At 42.4% G+C, this 18,664-nt stretch overlaps 1 protein-coding gene and 1 long non-coding RNA gene across 7 annotated transcripts in view; one reads left to right on the plus strand and one right to left on the minus strand.

Moving 5' to 3' along the window:
- Nucleotides 1-18,664, plus strand: part of SLC8A3 (solute carrier family 8 member A3) — a 451,466-nt gene that overhangs the window by 193,747 nt on the left and 239,055 nt on the right. The gene's annotated exons all lie outside the window — the stretch shown is intronic.
- LOC138260383 (uncharacterized) overlaps nt 1-18,664 on the minus strand; it is a 98,457-nt gene that overhangs the window by 18,535 nt on the left and 61,258 nt on the right. For all 3 annotated transcript variants that reach the window (XR_011198848.1, XR_011198849.1, XR_011198850.1), the window contains one exon: nt 1,906-1,959. This is a non-coding gene — a long non-coding RNA (uncharacterized lncRNA). The remainder of the gene's footprint in view (nt 1-1,905; nt 1,960-18,664) is intronic.

Here is an 18,664-nt window from a genome sequence, read left to right on the forward strand (position 1 = left end):
TAATGCAGCAGATCTCGCATTTGCTCGAGTTAGAGTTATTAGCGTTGTAAAGAAAAAAAACGCAACGCGATCGCACTATGTAAAATGCAACGCGATCGTGTTGCGTGGAAAATAAACAGATAAAGTAGTCCGGACACCAAGCTGAAAACATCGAGCCTTGTATGTTTTTAGTAGTTTACTGGTGCTGTGTAGGTGGGCTAAACACCGGAAAAGGCATGGCGTATGCATGCTTTTCATAAATGAAAGCAAGCAGAACTTAAAAGGCAAGCCCACGAACCAATGTAAGTGACTGACGTGACATGGGCGTGGTTTGAAGCCCTATGAGAGATTATAGAATGAGATGGAGCGCTTTGCGGTCACCTATAAAAATGTTAGTGCCTTTTGTGCTGGTGAATCTAAGCGATGCAGACAAATCAACCTTTTCCTTGTGCGCCAGCTAGCATAGCCGGGGAAACAGGGCCGATTCACATCAGCATTTATGTATCTGGTAAATGGTACTGCAGGAGTCCTCTTTTACATGCTCTTTCACGCCTTTGTGAATCTGCAACGAAGGTCCAACTTGATCAGTTATAGCACAAAGAGGGCATAGTCTTTTCTGTTTGTACTAATTGTATACAAATATTCCCTCAGTAGTCCAATTTTATTTCCATTCGTCAAATAAGTCACAGAATGCAATTTAGAAACTCACAAGAGTACTACTTTGTGTACTCCAAAATGCCCTTGTGAAAAGACCCTGAAGTACTTCCACTGATTTTCTTGGGTATGCATGTTTCTGTTAACCCCAAGCTCGAGGACTTCTATTTTGTGCTCCATCAACAAGATTAACATTGTGGAAAATATGCATTTGTATATATTTTTCCTTTTTTAACTACACATGGACATTTTTCCATGTGAAGAAACCCTTCCTCAAAATGTCCTTAAAATCATTCTGCTAAGACTGATTCCCAGACGTATTTCCCCACTTACACTTGTGGTTCAGTTTAGACATGTATTAAATATAGGAGTTGTACTACTGCATATTCACACCAACAATACTGAGATTAAAGAACATTGAAGACAGAATATCGAGGGACAAAATAGTGAAAGGGAAGTGCATATAGGGAGTATATATTTACTACTGTTAACTCCACATCTATGTACCTTGAAGATATATGTACAGGATACGAACATATCGATGGAGTTAGGTATAGAAAATCAAGACTTACTTAGCTGTTGACATTTTTTCAATATTTTGTCCTCAGTGCTATGCCCCACAAATATTGTGAGTTAAATATTAAAGGGGCACACCAATATATGATGCTTTGTGCAAATGTTTGCAGACACACAAAATTACAACGTGATGAGTGTTCGCATTGTGACTCCCTTCTCCATCAGAAAAAAAATATTTCCCAGTCTGGGATAAATTTAGAATTTACGATTAATCCAGCCATTATGCAGATTTTCTGCATTTGTAAGTCCACTCTCCATGTGTTAACAACAGCTGATCTCGAATTCATGAGTCAGAATGTGGTATGTCTCATATGGTATCCCAATTTTTCACGCACTGAACTATCACTTCTATGTGCTAACCGTTTTTCGAACTGGTCTCTAAATAATTTAATAAACGCACATGTATTTAATGTAATTGAATTTAGCTTTAAAGAGATATTTCAAGTAGTAATCTTTATTCTCATAGACTCCGACTTGGCCACTTTCCTGCACGTCTATGCAATGTGGTGCACAGAGATTGATCCAAGTGGCTTTCATATCAGTCTGTAATTCATCACTGTTGTGTGTACAGTGTGTTCTCCGCAGCTCAGTGTTCCCATTTTGTAATATGCTTTAAGATATGATTAATGAACTTAGAGGTTGTCTTGCAATTAATAAAACCTCCCCTTCCCAAAGTAACACATTGTGGACTCTTACCTCACATGACATCAGGTTTTTCATGTTCTGTTTGGACACATCCTTGTTTATCACCTGAGAAAAAAGCGTATTATTCAATACTGTGTTCTGAAAAATAAATAAATACATTGTATATATATGTCTATATATATATATATATATACATATATATAGAGAGAGAGCATAGCATAGGTAAATTATATTTATATATATATATATATACATATATAGATAGATAGATAGATAGATAGATAGATAGATAGATAGATAGATAGATAGATAGATAGATAGATAGATAGATAGATAGATAGATAGATATTCACTTAAAAACACAGGTAAAGTACAATTATTGTTAGAAAACCCATACAAACAACTGAAATGTACCTACTATGTTTAGATTAATTAGCCATGAGTTGCATCGTTGGCATGCCCTTGACATATGACATGTTAAATTACATTGTTGATATCCCATATGACACCATCCTACAGTACCAATACTCTATTTATTTCGCATTAAGAAATTCATTATTAGATACATTAATAGCTACCAGCTGTACCAAGCCCACAGCACTTTGGGCTCAAGGCCTGGCTGGCGGCCAAGGCATGTGGCCACCTTCATCTGCAGACAGCTGAAGACCTTAGGCAGTGGGTGTTGGCCAGGCAATAAGCCAGGCTCTGTAATTTGGCCCAACTATACACTACCAAAAGCTGAAGGCCATGTGCAGTGGGAATTGGTTACCTACAGCAGCTTGGGCAACAGGTCTAGCCGAAGGCTAGTTCCTGCCACCAACCTCATACTGCACCTGGGCAAAGGCTGTGTGCAGACCGTCTTGGCGGGGCCTCCGTGATGGCTGAGGCGCACAGCCTGGCAGAAATGCACACACCCAAGAGGTCATTACTGATGGTGTCAGTGATGGGATATAACATGTCATCAGGGATTTCACTGATGACCTCAGAAGCACGCAAGACAAGGATGTGAGCTATGATCAGTTAACATCAGCATACCTGGCAGAGTTTGTTAATTTTTGAAACCAAGTCTGCACTTTAAATGTGATTCTTTTAAATTGTATTTATTTAGTTTAAACCTAAATTGAGGTGTTATAACTAAAAGTAGCCAAAACGTCACTGTAGCTCTATCTGCTGCACAGGGATTTTAGCCTTTTGCAGTGAGAGGTTTGACCAGAGGGCCAGACCTTCGACCTGGGCCTGTGCAATACCCACCACAACCAGCCAACCCCTGTTGCACATGTCCTTCAGCCTTTAGCGAGGGCCTGCACCCAACCTGTCATGATCACCCAACTCCCCTAGTGCACACTATGCAGATGTGTAGAGTAATACACTATTTACTACATGTGTTAAGTAGAGGGAGGGGCCATAATTCATGGGAGGTGAAGCCTGGAGCAGGTCCTAATGCCACTTCCCTCCCTCAGTAATGGTAATCAATAGCATGTTACACTGAGCTGTTTTGCATATGTGGTATATGCCTTTTTGTATTTCATGTGTATTTGTTTAAAAAAAGGTATTTAGTTGTTCAGTATGACAAAACCACTTTGAAGATCCTTTTAGAGATTTGTTTCCTATGTGAAGTCATTGTAACATGCTATATCTAAGGCAGTGCTTCTCTTAAGTCTCATGTTGTAGTAATATATATGTGAACTTTGCACTGCAGTAATGTGTGACTGCCATTTTTTAGTGCAGGTAATGTAAGTTACAAGTGATACTGACGCACAGGCATTTATTTTCTCTGGTAAGGCATATACACATAGAGAGGTGGCTTTCTGGGGCAAGCAATCTGATTTGCTGGCTGCAACATGAACAGAAATGTTGCAGCCGCCATTACAGGACTGTGGGAAAGGACTTTGGGACTTGGTCCCTGTGTCCTACAAAATGTTTTATAAAAGGACGTAAGAGGGGCATGCAGGGTCGGGATATCCTGACCTCATAACCCTAATGGGGGGTCCCAGAAGAACCCATGCCGATGGGCTCAAAATTAAAAAACACAAATTGGAGTGCTGCAGTGGTCCCACAGGACTCCTGAAGGACACCAGAGGAACGTACGAGGGACTTCTGATGGACCGAAAAAATGAATTTAAAAAAATGCAGGGTAATATGTTGTCCCCCTGTAGGAGGTTGGCACAGGCCAAGTCCAGTGCCTAACCCCACCCTGCGTACGTCTGAAAGCTGTGCGCCGCAGGTGGGGTTGGCTGTCTGCGGGTTGTTGGGTATGGTAATAAAATCTTACTGTGTGTTAAAGTACACCCTTGAAATTCACTGAAAAGAAAAGGTTAAAGTAATGGTATAGTTAGGTGAAAAGGTTCGTTAACATGTAAGAGTTTGAACTGAAAAACACTAAAATTCATTAGTTATAGTTTACTGAGCTAGTAGAACCTGTGCGCCAACCATGCTTTGCTTATTCCTCACAGATTGCATCACTTGTGACATGCTCAATGGCATAATTGATTACATCACTGATAACATCTCAAATGACATAATTGATGACAACACCGTGGTGGGCCTCAAGTTATCTCAATAAACTATAACTCGCTAATTTCAGTGTTTTTTTTTTTTGTTTAAAATCTTACTTTTTAACTGACATTTTCACTTAACTGTAACCTCACGTTAACCTGTGCTTTTTTCTGTGAATATATATCTATATCTATAACTACATAGATATATATATAAATATATATCAAATGAGAGAGAGATGGAATATGCTGTTACCATTGTTGAGTGTGGGGTCGGGCCATAACTCATGACTCATAAGACGAAAAAACTTGAGTGAGTCATGAAGCCCTTCCCATCTCTCAACAACTATCATTTGTCTCTACTCAAGACTCTCATGAGTAATGCCCCCCACTCAGCAATGTTAATAAATAGGATAAATCACTCTGCTAATTTGCATACAAACTAAATATATAGAACAATCGGACTCCAGTTGTAGTATATACAGCAGGTATCTCTAACCAGTCAATGGAGCTCCCATTAGCTCCCAGAACCCTTCAGAGTAGCTTACAGTCTGGAGTTCATATTTAAATAAGCATAGCATTTTTCCTTTTAAAGTTAAGGGAAGGATGTATTTATTTTACATTATTATCCGGCTGCAGACAGCAGGGCCTGGTAAGGAGTAGTGCTGGAGTGAGATTTATGATCCAGGGCACATATGTGAAGAACTGAAGCACGGAGGTATTTTACTCTTAAATAAAAGTCCTTGTCAACTGAATATTGAAGGCGAGAACAAAATAATGTTTTTCAATGCTTTTAGATAGGAGAAAATGAAAATGAAAAGTTACCTTAGGAATAAATGTAAGTTTTCAGTTTAATTTTTTTCATTCTTTTCAGTGTTGCATTTACAAATAGCAGACCTCTTGCTCCCAGTGGCCAATAGAACACTGTGCCATATTTTTAATTGAAAAATACAGTCATTTTTTAAATGGGAGAAATTTAAAGTGCAGAAAAATGTCCCACGTTAGGAGCATTCTTGCCTTCAAATTCCTGCCATTTATAAAAAAAATGTTTGTATGTTTGTGTTATACATGTAACGGTGTAACAGTGCTACATATGGCGAAAAGGATGTCCTGTGCCACAAGGACATATGACACAGGCTCTCAGTTACTCATACAAATATATAACATTCATATGTACACATGTTCATACATCCAAAAGACCACATTCCACCTGAAACACATGGAAGCCCTGTCATAGTGCCCCTAGTCAAAATGTTCAAATCATAGTATCTGGCTCTGTGGATATTAGGCTTAAAGTCAAGGAAGCTAGTCATGGGGTGCCTGGTAAAAATGTGCAAGTTGCTTAGTCTTTGATAGCACACAATGATTTTCACTGACCATAAGTAGCTCTCACTACAGAAAAGGTTGGAGATCTTTGCTATAGTGTGTGTTTAGGGAGGTCAGATTTTAATATAGCCCAGGGTCACAGGCAAATGGATACATGAGCACTGTGACCTCCTGAGGACCCTTAGTGGCCCATGTAGACCCTCGTGTATTGAGTTCTTTGGAGAACATATGATCTGCTCTTGGTAATTTCTAAGTGCCACTTACATTCCTGTAATACACTCTTAAGTTGATTAGGGATACAATAAGGATGCCTCTGTATGTTTAGCCTGATGCACTTAACAGCACGCAGTGGCAAACACCACTGTTTGAAGCTAGTGAAGTTTGTTGCATAATGAGGCTATTCTTTTCTGTCCACTGTAGGACAACAGTAACCCTCCCCAAGGTCAAGCAGCAGACTGCATTGGTACCAGTGTGGCTAGAAACTTACAGCTGCAAGGATTCCTCAAGGCATTTCCGATTGAGAGTACTCCATGCTTGTATGAGACTGAGACATTCTGTGCATAACTATGAGCGAAGGTTCTTAAAGATTTGATATCATCAATACACTTCCGCACCACTTTCAGTCATCACCACCCTTCTCACAGGCATTGGCAGAAAACACATTCATTTCCAATTTAAATGCATTCAAGTTGTGTTTTACAGCTTTCCATTTTGAATTGCATTACATTTGTTGCAGTACACAACACTGTTTGGCAGAGAAGACATATGCTTGGCCTAGCTACCAGCACCTTTGCAGATCTTGACTTTGAGTGATCCCAGTCTTCCTGGCTGTTTGGGACTGGTCTGAAATTGACTTCGATTTTGGGCCAGATATCTGAGGCCCAATGTCCTCGGAACTCTCTCAACAATACCTTAGAAGAATACACATATTATTTAGGGTGTAAAGTGATGCAGTTCAGCTGGAGATGTCAGGCAAGTGTCTGACTCAGAAGTGACCAAACACTGAAAACTACTTCAAAGAGGCCAGCTTGATGGGTTTAGGTCGTGAACAGGCTATTTCTGCGCGAGTTGTGTTTTTGCTTCTCACATTAAAAGAGTCCACCGAGACCCAGCACGGTAAATATTTAACAACATGGAAAGATGTTAAGATCTGGCGGAGCGGCCAAGGCTTGTTGGCCCCCTGTGGGAAGGAAAACTGCAGAGCCTGGAAATGAGGCGACTTGACTGTGCATCTCTTTATTCGCTGGTCCTTGCTGCCTTTGACTTTCAGATTATATATGTCTGCTTTGTTGGGGTACATCATTGCACAATATTATTTTTCTGCCGCATTATTGCACCCTCTCTCCATTATCTGTCATGCTGCCTAAAATACAACGCGCTAAGAGAGGGAATTACACAGTCAAGAAGGTTATTGTTCCGATGGTTTTGTACAGTTTGTCACTGTTGCTATAGAAACACAAACAAAACTCTGCTCATAATAATGATATCATTGCCCCTGAGGAAGGAGGCGCCCTGTGCCTATTTCAGATCTCCAAACATCAGTCTTCTTTGGGATGCTGCAGTTAATGAGCCTTACCGGAAGTGGAGAACAGCATCCCTTAATTTACTAAATACAGCAAAGTAGGTTGCCACAGGATTCCCGCTTCTCTGCCAGATAGGACCCTGACCGGCCGAAATAGAGCCCTGTCCTGATGCCACTGTTTCTTGGCGTCTCATAATTTGCATGTATCTTCAGAGACCCTCACTAAAGGGTTCAAGTAAATTGTATAGGCATTTTTTTTGCATGGAAAACAACTAAAGCAAAATCATCGAACAATTCAAACCTACGGCTAAAGCGCATTTTCTTATTAAATGTTCAGTGCATGTAGAGATGCGAATGACCAGGGGCTTTAATGGTGATGTTGGGGAATAGTCAAAGAAGATAAAGGTCAGAATCTTGTTGATGGATGCAGGAGGAGTAAACTGTCTGGGTAGCAGAATTTAAGAATGTTATGGTACGCGCACGACTTACCCAGGAATCAGGAGTTGGATGGGCTCAGCCATGGCTGCAGCTAGGTGAAGAGCCGGGTCTTCAGTTTCTTGCAGAATTCAAGAACTTAGGAGGCGGCTTAAATGTGCAGGGTCAGGTCATTTAAGGCTTTGGGAGCGAGGTAATAGAAGGCATAACTGCCACATCTGATCTTACATATGCGGGGGGGGGCTGCGAGTAGGACTCTATCTGAGCAAAGGTGTTTCTGTTAGGTTTGTGGAAGTTAATGCGGTTGTAGAGTTACGCTGGCCAAAATTGCATAGGACTTTTTAAGTGTTTGCATGAGGAGCAGAGCTTAATTTGTGCTTGATGTTTCCAGTGTGGAGCGCCTGCACTTATTTTTGAGGGCCGCACTTCATTTTCTGCCGCAAGCATTTACTGTGAGCAAAAGACACATATGGGTAAGACGGAGGAAGAGAAAAATGAAAAAGCGTCACAATGGGATAAAGCAGAAAACTGCAAGAGTGAGCTGAAGGGACAGGGAGTGGCTGTAAATGGATTAAAGAGGCCCGAGATGGCTTCCGGGCTACGCTGCCTCAGTATTTCGTGTTCGCACATTTAAAGGCAGCAGCTGTGTGTTTGAGAGGAAGGCTTTGGGCACCAGCACATTTTTATTTACAAATTAAGCACTGATGAGGAGTGTGAAGTGTGCTCATTTGTGGAGTGGGAGCCACGATCATAGTTTGGGAGAATGTTCATGGCCCTGTAATATAGCCTCCTCAGAAACATCCATGCATCTATTGTTCTTTTGTTCTTTTTTTATACCGTCCTAAAAAGAATAAATATGCCATTAAGACATATGGGTCGGTTGTGGACCTTGTTTCCACTTTATACGGATGCGCTAATGGTTAGAACATGGGAAACACATGCTCTGAGCTATTACAAGAATGAAACAGGTTCTTTAATAGCCATAGAACCTGCCGTAGTGGGCTCTACCGGCCATTAAAGGCCCGCTCCCACGTTAAAGGCTGGAGCCGAAGGTGAGGGGCCTTTAATGGCCCGTAGAGCCCACTATGAGGGTTCTAAGGCTATTAGAACATTCTGCCACTAGAGAGCAGAATGTTCTATTAAATAAAAAAAATTCCTCATGAAGCCCGAGGGGATTAAAATCAAATCGGGCTCCGTGAGGCTTTGTTCACATCTATTACTGCGAACAAAGAGAACATTGGAATGTTGACGCTCCAGGCTTTTACCAGCCAATAAAAGCCTGGAGCACTCCATTGTCTGCAATGGAGAGCCGAACATTCCAGTGGTCTAATATAGCCTTAGAACCCGCCGTAGCGGGCTCTACCGGCTATTAAAGGGCCGCTCCCCGCGTTAAATGCCCGAGCCGAAGGCGAGGGCATTTAACAAGGGAGAGGGACTTTAATAGCCGGTAGAGCCCGCTACGGCGGGTTCTAAGGCTATTTGAACATTCTGCCACTCAGGGCAGAATGTTCTATTAAAAAAAAAAAATTCACGGAGCCCGCGGGGATTAAAATCCCCTGGGCTCCGTGAGGCTTTGTTCACAGCTTATGCTGTGAACAAAGCGAACATTGGAATGTTGGCGCTGTGGGCTTTTACCGGCCAGTAAAAGCCCGCAGCACTCCATTGTTTTCAATGGAGCCCCAAGCATTCCAATGTTCTAATACAAGGTAATGCGTTTTTCAGCAATCTATAATGCATACAGTAGTTAATGAACTTCCGGTCTACTTTTGATTCAATGGAATGTAGTAACGTCTGAGAACATATTTGATTGATTCACTCAAGTTAAGGAGTAAAATTGCTTAAAACTGGATGGTGAATATAGTATCATAGAAGCAAGAATTGCCTGCCCCTCGCATTGAATGAAAGCAGTTCACTATTTATGCCTGAAGGCTATTTGATTGAAACTTGTGCACTCTGTAATTATTATAATAATTCTCCTGCATTCAAAGTGTGTAACATGAGGTCAGATTTTTCATTCACAAAGGTGTGGTTGGAGTCAGCAGAGGATTTTATTATCTCAAAATGCCAATCCTGTCGTCTGTTATCCCTTCATTAATATTGACATCTCATCTTTTGAGACGCCCAATGCATAACTTTCTTCTGAAAACACCCTGCTTAATGCAGACCACTGCCAAGGAAACACAACCTATACAGAGGGCCACTTGAACTATTAGGTACCAGAAAACCAAATCATGTGGCAGGATAAAGGAAGAGCAAGTTATGTGTCAAGCAAAGGCAGGTTAGTCAGTGGCATAGCGAAACTGGAAGGGACCTCCTTGCAAAGAACATGGAAGCCCCCCTCTGACTCACACAGGCCAGGTGCTGTGCTGAGGAGGCCCCCTGGAGCTCAGGGGGCCCCACACCACAAGGGATTCACAACATAATAATAAACACGATGCAAATTATGCAGCACATTATGTGGCATTGTTGTCTAGCTATTTTGATGTTTAAAAGCCATTGTCGCAAAAGGTATCCCAATACATAGTTTTCTTCTGGAAAACAGCATGCACAATAAGCAGATCCATTTAATTTTGGCATTCACCAACATGTTATGGTTTTGCTATGCATGTAAGCACACAGACTCTATTTTACTAGCACTGTTCCTTCTGCCTCATTGAGTCAAAAGCTTATGTCCAGCATAGACCACTGCCAGATTTTCAGGGTAACTTTGAACAGTATAAATGAGTTCCATTTTGATTAATTGTATGTAAGTGCATCTTATGTGTATATCCAGAAAATCTGTCATGAAGCCAGACTTCGTTGGTCTATGCTGAATGCACACTGCGAAATATATGACCAATGCTCCCAGGCACTATGGTAGCTCTGATTACTAACCCATCATTACTAAATAATTGTCTCGATTTAGTTATGTAACTAGGCCCTGTAAACTGAAGAGTTTTTTATTCAACTGATTTAATCAGAACATGTCTACTGGATTGTTCTTCTAAGTGAAATGCATTATCACTGTAATTTTAGTACGAATCATACTTTTTTCGGCTGCATTATAATGATCAGGGACATGGAGCATGGAGCAATGTTCTGCTTTTAAAGGAGGATTAAACAACCACGGCTCCTCCTTTAAGGCAGTGGAGCGTCACCCCTCTGCTCTCTCAGCAGTGAAAACATGAAAAATAAAACAATAATAACACAGGTAATTATCATTTTATTTTTCCTGCTGATTCGAGTTAAAGGCAGAGCTAGGCAGGCCTTACTGATGACAGCAGCTGCAGCTGGAGGAGGAGTGGTGGGCACTCCTGTATGTGTGCATGTTGGACAGCCAAACCGACGTGCACTTAGATCTCTCCACCTGAGTTGTGCTGCACATACTGCTCAGGCCAATCACAGCACTGCTCTCATGCCAGTATATGGTATTACCAGCATCGGAGCAGCATGTGGTTTGGCGTTGGGGACTGGGAGCCTTGCTCTGTACTACCGGGAGTTGAGAGAAGAGGTGCAGAAGAGCACAGAGGCAGCAGTCGGCAGGTAAGTGTTTTTTTATTAATTTTTTTTTCTTCTCCCTGGCACTGTCCCACTCTTCCCCCTGCGCTGCCCTTCCACTTTTTTAGGGTCAAGCGCGCAAGCGCTCTAGCCTGCTGTAATCTCTGTGTGGGCTTTTACCCACGCCCACCGCACGCCCATCAGTTTTGTTGGTTTGTGGGCTTGCCTTTTAAAAATCGCTTGATTTTATATGTGAAAGGCATGCATATGTCATGCCTTTTCCGGTGTTTAGCCCTCCTCAAGTGCACCGGCCAACTACTGAAAACATACGAGGCTCCATGTTTTTATCATGGTTTCTGGACTACTTTTTATTTTTATTTCCTGCACAGCATGATCTTGCTGCACATTTGCCAATACGTTTGACTGCGAGCAAACTCCTGTTTCATTTTGTGTGCTCATTCACGCTCATAGTGTGCCGCTTTAAATCGGCTCACTTACGTAAAACTGTATTACTTTTCATTTTCATTTTATGTGGCAATAAAAGTCCAGTTAGGACTTTACAACGTTAATAGCTCTAAGTCAAGCAAATGCGACCCCCACTGCATTGCAAATACTTGTTTTCACGGTGGCCACCACTAGGTTTAAATAAATAAACCAATTTTGCCAAATCAGCCTCCACCCTGTATCTTTCAGGCCCATATGTGCAGTTGATGGGAACAAATAAATAATAAAGTAGTGAAATCATGCACCCCTTCTTTTTTTAAGTTTTATATAGCGCAAACTCAACCCAAAGGTTTTGTAGCTCTTCACATGAGCACAAGTTACATTACATAAGGACACATAAATTTTAGTTTTTTCTCTACCCCTTTGGTATTCACAGGGAGTGGGCGCCCCGTAGTTACCCCACAGGAGTCGTGGTACCCGCTGGCCCTCCTCTCGGCACTCATCTCCCAATGTTGAAATGGGACAAGCTTGTGTTCAAACTGCCCTTGTGAGTTTCTGGCGAGCAGCAATTATATTCCTCTCAAATGTGCTATCAAATTCTTTATATTGAGTCCTCTGCTTTTTAAAAGGCTTGCAATCTATTGGGTGAAGGTTGCAGCAGCCTCTCCTTAATCGTATAACTTAAGCATGAAAGATTTGTATTTTATTAAATTTGCAAATGCGTTTCAATCCAGTATCTGTTGTCGCTGGAATATTACGATTATTGCAAATGTTGTACTTTCACGGTATTGTCTTTTTGCATAGTCCTTTATTTGAAAACATTTTACCCATTTACTGGCATAAATTTGAAAGTGGAGGCATACTGATGGGCTTTTGAAGCCTTTACTCAGGTCAGCGGCCAATTTACAAAGGTTTTGGAAAAAACCATGAATATAGACCTCTGGCCTGAGCAGATTTCCGACTTTTTGGAGATTCACAAAAAGCTCCAAGAGTGGCCATGGATATCTATGCAAGTAACAGAACTTCCTTCCCTTTGCTCCTGTCTTTGGATTGTCCACAGTGTGAAATATCAACCTTAGCAAACTGACAGCTATTTGTGTTACTAAATGTAAGAGTTTCTTTTTTTTCCAATGGAAAATTGTTTCCCAGTGGAGACACCTCGGAGCCTGCATCCTTCATGAATTATATAGATGTCCCTTTCCCACCCTCAAATCACACTTGCTACAGTCAGTTTTAGGAATAGTTCTACTGATAGTTACAGAATGGTCCTAGCTATGCCAATGATGTAAATGCCAATAAAAATACGTTTGCATTTTACATGATCATTCCTGACACACCCACCTTCCCACCACTACTCCTGAATGTTGAACTGCGGAAAATCCCCTTAATTGTGGATTTTCTCTGTCAAAAGTTCCAGCTGTGGCAAAAATGTCTGCCACCCCATATCTCTGAATCAGAATGGGATGATGACTAGAGATATGAATAGATTATTTAGCTAAGCTCCTTTTGGACCCCTGCGGATGAGGCTCAATAAAAGGCAAAACGAAGAGTCACTTTAAAGTGTCCGTGTCTGACTCTTTAGTGGCATAGGCTGAACTCAGAATCTACTGTGGTGGAAAAGTCGGGAAACTCTTCAAGTGCTGCTAAGGGTATTTGTAGACCAATTACGATGAAGAAAAGAAGCTGACTTCACTGCCTCCACTGGGTATTGTTGGACTGTTGACCTGGTGTACAAGGTTACTTTTGCATTTTAAAGATATTTTTAAGCTCAGCCCTCTCTAGTGTTAGTCATTTGTTACACACTTTGTTGAGTAAGGTGGATCGCGGGTAATTGTCATGTTGGGGTAAGACTGGACATACTTCTATTACTGTTTGTATTCCTGTTTAAATGCAATAAAATTCATTAAAACATATCTAATGGTGGTTATCGCAAGGCTGTGCCCTGCAAAGCTTTCACAAAGACCCACTGCTTGAAGCAGAGGTTAGAGGGAAGAGTCTTGAACAACAGGCAAATGCGCAGTGTGAACTTGATACGCTCAAGAGCCGAGCCAATGTGGGTGGTCAACAGATGGGCTACATGGGTTTTATAGGTTGTTTCTCCTGTTGTAGGTTTTACATCCTTGCATATGTTAAATGGGCGATTGTCACAAGCTAACATGGAATAGAGATTCATGGCTTTGGATCAGCAGGAAGGAGCTTTGGTGAAGAGGTTATTCTGATTTGAAAAGGCTCAAAGCTGAACATGGAGCCATAAGAAAGCACAACAGTCACACTATGCTGCAACAATGATTAGAAGCTAGATTGGCTGTACCCAGCTAACACAGTGCGGTGCTGCAGTAGTGGCTTCCTCTAATGGCCGTCTTGAGACCGGCTGCTTTATGACCACTGCTCCTATCACAGATAGGCAAAAGGTTTCTATCACTCAGCTCTGTTTCAAAGAGCTACCAATGTTTGTCATACTGACACATCTGTGCCACTAGACTTCACAGACAACATACCTTGGGGATAAAGGCATGAGGACCTGTGAACAGCAGCCAGAGTACAAACTGTGGCAGGTGCTATGCTAGAAATGGGGCCTCTAGCTGGCAGTGGTTTGCACCCCGTGCAAGTAGGGATCCTCGCTCTAGTCAGGGTAATGGGGTCACACAGCTAAGATAACCCCTGCTCACCCCTCTGGTGGCTTGGCAAATACACTGAGGCTTATCCCAGAGGAAATGTGTAAAGTATTTGTACAAACACACACAGCAACACACTGAAAACACTGCAAAACAACTCCACACAAGTTTAGAAAAAATAGCCAGTATATACCTGATTAAAGCTAGAGCAAAACAACAAAAGTCTTACATACACAAGCAAAGATACACATTTTTAAAGGTTAAATCTCAATAAAGCACTTAGAAACACAATAATGCCAACTGGGGCTATCACAATGTAATTGACAGAGTCATTCCCAACAGTCCGGCGCTACTCGCAATGGAGTGCGGGCTGGTCATGGAGTCGCCTGGACTCCAGACACAGTACCTTCGGTAAACAATGAAACAAAGATGTTGCACGGAGTTGGGGAGGTGAGGCGCAGCTGGAGCCAGAGCGGTATCGGTTCCTTACCACTACCGGGGATGTGAGGCATTGGTTCCTTACTACCAGGCAGGGGAGGGGAGGTGAGGCATCTGTTCCCTACAGTTGCAGGGGAGGTGATGCAGCTTCGGTGGCGAGGCCTAGGTTTGTTAAAATCCGGGGGGGGGTGGGATGATGAATCCAGCCAGTCAAGACGCGATGCATCGACTTTGCAGTGTTGCGATCACACTGTAGGCCCACAGGTGCTGTGCGGAGTCACATGTGACTCAGGACTTATGCTGTGGCTGAACTTTGGAGGCACTGCAGCAGCATTGGGCCTGAGGCGTCGGTCGCTGTTGTTGCACTCAGCGGGCATCACAGCTCCTGGTGCAGGCAGCAGCGTGGAGTCAGACAGCGGCGCCGGTTCCTAAGTCGCTCTGGACTCGATGCACTTGGTTTCTTCTTGGTTACCCCAGAACTCCCTCCGAAGGGCCCAGGGACTGGATTTGGCACCACTTGGCGAGTCAGGACTCTCATCCAGATAGCCCAGGTGCTGGCAGATGAAGTCTTTGATACCCCTGAGACTTCAAACAGGAGGTAAGCTCAGTTCAAGCCCTCTGAGAACCTTGGAAAGCAGGTTGTAGAAAGCAAAATCCAGTCCTTTTACTCCAGGACAGAAGCAGCAAGCAGCAGGCCAGCACAGCAAAGCAACAAGCAGTCCCTCCTGCAGCATCTAGCTCTTCTTCCTGGCAGAATGTCCCCAGTCCAGAAGTGTTCTGATGTAGTGGTCTCAGAGGCCCTAGACTTATACTCATTTCTGCCTTTGAAGTAGGCAAACCTAAAATTCTTTGTAGTGCACAAGTCCCTGTCTTTTCTGCCCTGGTCCCAGACACACTCCAGGGGGTTGGAGACTGCTATGTGTAAGGACAGGCACATTCAGACCTATTCAGGTGCAAGTGTCAGCTCCTCTCACCACTCTAGCCCAAGAAGACCCATCAGGATATGCAGGACACACCTCAGCTCCCCTTGCGTGACTGTCTAAAGTGAATTCACAAACAGCCCGACTGTCATCCTGACCCAGCCGTGTATGCCATGGCCAGGCAGAGTCACAGAATGGTTAAGAAAGAAAATGCCCACCTTCTAGAGGTGACATTTTCAAACTTACAATTTAAAAAACAAGTTCACCAAAGGATGTATTGTGAGTTCAGTGACCCCAAATTCCATATCTCTATCTGCTCCCAATGGGAAATTACACTTAAAAGATATTTCAAGGCAATCTCCATGTTAACCTATGGGAGAGATAGGCCTTGCAATAGTGAAAACCGAATTTAGCACTATTTCACTAGCAGGTGTAAAACACACCAGTACATGTCCTACCTTTTAAATACACTGTACCCTGTCCATGGGGCTGCCTAGGGCCTACCCTAGGGGTGACTTACATGTTTTAAAAGGGAAAGGTTTGGGACTGGCAAGTGGGTGCAGTTGACAGGCCGAACTGGCAGTAAAAGCTGTACACACAGACACTGCAGCACCAGGTCTGAGACATGTTTACAGGGCTACTCGTGGGTGGCACATCAGTGCTGATGGCCCACTGGTAGCATTCAATCTACAGGCCCTGGGCATGCATAGTGCCACTTACTAGGGACTTACTGGTAAACCAAATATACCAATCACGGGTAAACTAATTACCAATACCATTTTAGACAGAGAGCACTCGCACGTTTGCACTGGTCAGCAGTGGTAAAGTGCCCAGAGTCCTAAAGCCAGCAAAACAGGTTAGAACAGGTTAGAAAAGATATGAGGAAGAGGGCAAAACATTTGGGAATGACCCTGCAAAAAGGGCTAGGTCCAACAGGCTACATCAGAAAGCTGGCTCTGTCAGCACTGGTAAAAAGTCATCAGGTTGTTAAAGGACACTGGTACAAGAGAGAGCGACCTACATGTCATTCTGGAACATAGTGATTCAATCATCTATCAAACTACTATAAGATTTACTGCCACAGATAGGCCTTTTTATGTTCTAATGCTCCCCTCTTTCTGGTGCATTTTTCAGGCCTTCAGTAATGAAACTCCAGTACTTCTCTGGAATGCCTTACTCATTCACAGGAGTGTGACATTTCCAGGTGTCAAGTGGTATGCTTTGGTCTTGCTGTTGCTCGTGTGGTACTCTTGTAAATTCTAGCTTGACTCTCAGTTCCACTTCCCTTCAAGCTGCTCTCTCTCTAGCTCCTGCTCCGTTATATTAAATGCACAGTCAGCTTTCGTTCACCGGAAGGGTGTAGAAGCAGCGACGTATGCCTTATGTTTGTGGTGTTTTGTTGGGCCAGAATGGTTACTTTAAGTGCTTGTATTCTCCCTAGCTGTTTGGGACTGGTCAGGAATTGACTTCGAGGTGCAGCTCTGAGATCAAAAGATTTTAAAAGTATTTTAGAGCAATGGTTCTTAACCCGGGGTCTGGATAAACCTAGGGGACCTCGAGGCTTACTCAAGGGGTCCACAACTGTTTTACAAAGTTAAATGATATTAAAATGTATGAAGCAGAACTGAACATTTGAAATATTTTTCCATATTTGATTGTGAATTAAAGAAAAATATTTGATTGGTGTATATTTGTTTTTGGATTTTTAGGTATTGGTTTGCGGTTCAAATGTTAGAAATTGCTAAGGCCTCGGGTACCTGACTTCCAATAAATGACTGAGTAGGGATTCCCAGATTCCAGTTGTGAATCATTGTGGGTCCACAGAAGGTAAAAGGTTAAGAGCAGCTTTTTAGAGTAACAGAATGGCCTTTAAATCCATCGTGTGCCATTTACAGGCTGCCACAGTACTCTGTCAAAGCAAATCTGAATCTTAGTGCCGGTCAGCAACCTCTGCTCTCACAGTATCACTGTTTGTGCACTTTTAATGCAAATGTAATCCCATTGTATGACAGCATGACCTGACTAGACCAAGTAGCAATCGTGATGCCAGACTGAAGTCAAACATGAGGCTAAAGACAAACATAAACTAAGCATTGGGACTCCTTCTTACTGCCTTCATTGCCTGGAAATTAAGATTGACTACTTATGTTTCCAGCAATGGGATATTTCTCATGCAACTTTTGCAACATCAAGAACCAACCTCTGCTGTATTCTCTAAAAGCATGACTCGAGAAGTAGACAACGTAATCAGATGAGAGGTCTCAAGGTTAAGATGCTTCAGTATTTTCATAGACCAGAGGCAATTGATAGTGACCCGAGTTGGTCAAACAATGTTCTAAACTTCAGCTCGATGGATGCCAGGTGCAACAATCATTGTATTTACTCATCATCTTAATTTACTGTTTGAAAGCATCAGCAGCAGCAAGGAAATAAGGAGTAATGCAAAACTCGCAGCTCACTGCAGTGATATTACAAGAGTATAATCATGGCTGTACTCCAGGCTGCAGCATGCCTTTGAATCGCAACACACAAAACTAAAATCTAAGCGGCCTTCACTGGTCCCCAGTTCAAGGTCAAAATAAATTTATAAGTGGACTATAGGTCCCAAATAAGACAGAACCTCCTAGGCATCTCACAGCTTAGGATCTTGCTGAGTTAAGTGTATTCTTTGAAAGGTTCCAGTTCTTAGTACCATGTAGCGTGTATGGTCTTTTTTCTTTGTCGAAAATAATATCAAGCATCTGTGCCAGTAGCCTGGGATCTACAAAATGTGTTTATATGCTTAAAAGGACGGTGCCTAGGTTTATGATAGAATCTCAGACATGCACATAACCCTGAAATAAATCCTCAGATAAATGCCAAGAATTGAGCATTGGTGTTGTCAATGAATTGCAGCCTCCATTTAAAAAATGGAGCACAAGCACTGTTGGGCCAAAGGACCTAAGAATAATTGCTTTTGAGTGATTCACCATGAGACAGACACACATTTACTGGTTGTTTCGACACAGTTCTGTAAGGCATATTTTGGACACAGTTTGGTGGGACAGAGAAGGTTTTTGAGCCATACATATAAATAAAATGCACCGACTGTGAGCACACTAAATGAATCAGCACATAGAGTCAAAGTTGTGAATATAG

Source organism: Pleurodeles waltl, chromosome 9 (genome assembly GCF_031143425.1).
Source record: "Pleurodeles waltl isolate 20211129_DDA chromosome 9, aPleWal1.hap1.20221129, whole genome shotgun sequence".
Lineage (NCBI taxonomy): Eukaryota > Metazoa > Chordata > Amphibia > Caudata > Salamandridae > Pleurodeles > Pleurodeles waltl.